We start from the raw sequence: 1,048 nt of genomic DNA on the forward strand, positions 1-1,048 counted from the left end.
GGTGGTAGTTACGTATTAAGCAAACTCCTATTGCCAAGCAAGCTCGGCCTCCCAAAGTGCTGAGATTACAGGCTTGAGCCACTGCCTCAGCTTCTAGTTATCTTTTTACACAATTATTTGCAACATATATTATTATTACATATTTTTTTTTTTGAGACGGAGTCTGCTTCTGTCCCCCAGGTTGGCGCATAGGTGGCCGGGATCTCAGCTCACTGCAGTTCACCCCGGTTTACGGATTCTCCTGCCTCTTTAGCCTCCCGGTAGCTGACTACAGGCCTCGCCACCTCGCCCGGGTTGTTTTGTATTTTTTTAGTAGAGACGGGTTTCACTGTGTTAGCCAGGGATGGTCTCGACCTCCTGACCTCGCGGATCCGCCTGGCCTCGCCTCCCAGTGCTGGGATTACAGGCTTGAGCCACCGCTACCGCCTGCAACATATATTATTAACTAATTGCCTCTGGAGCAAAAAATTACTTTTTTCCCCCAAAATCTCTGTTGCCCGCTGGAGTGTAGTGGTGCAATCTCAGCTCACTGCCACCCTCCACCTCCCAGGTTCAAGCGATTCTCCTGCCTTCAGCCTCCCTGCTGGGACTACGCACGCCACCATGCCCGGGCTAATTTTTGTATTTTAGTAGAGACGGGGTTTCACCATGTTGGCCAGGCTGGTCTCAAATTCTGACCAGGTATCCACCCGCCTCGGCCTCCCAAAGTGCTGGGATTACAGGCGTGAGCCACCGTGCCTGGCCAAAAAAGCACTTTTAAAAGGTAAAAAAAAAAGAAAAAAGTAAAAGGTGCCACGCAAATACGTATCAGTGGTTTTATTATTGTTAGACTCTTTTTTTTTTTTCTTTTGAGACGGAGTCTCGCTCTGTCGCCCAGGCTGGGGTGCAGTGGCCTCTCAAAGTGCTGGGATTACAGGCGTGAGCCACCGCGCCCGGTCTATTGTTAGACTCTTAAGCAAGCCTGACTTTTGGGTTTAGCTCTGGCTCCAGCAGAGCAACTCTGGCGGTTGGTTCTTTCTCTTCCTTTTTTTTTTTTTTTTTTTTTTTT

Source organism: Papio anubis, chromosome 17, assembly GCF_008728515.1.
Source record: "Papio anubis isolate 15944 chromosome 17, Panubis1.0, whole genome shotgun sequence".
Lineage (NCBI taxonomy): Eukaryota > Metazoa > Chordata > Mammalia > Primates > Cercopithecidae > Papio > Papio anubis.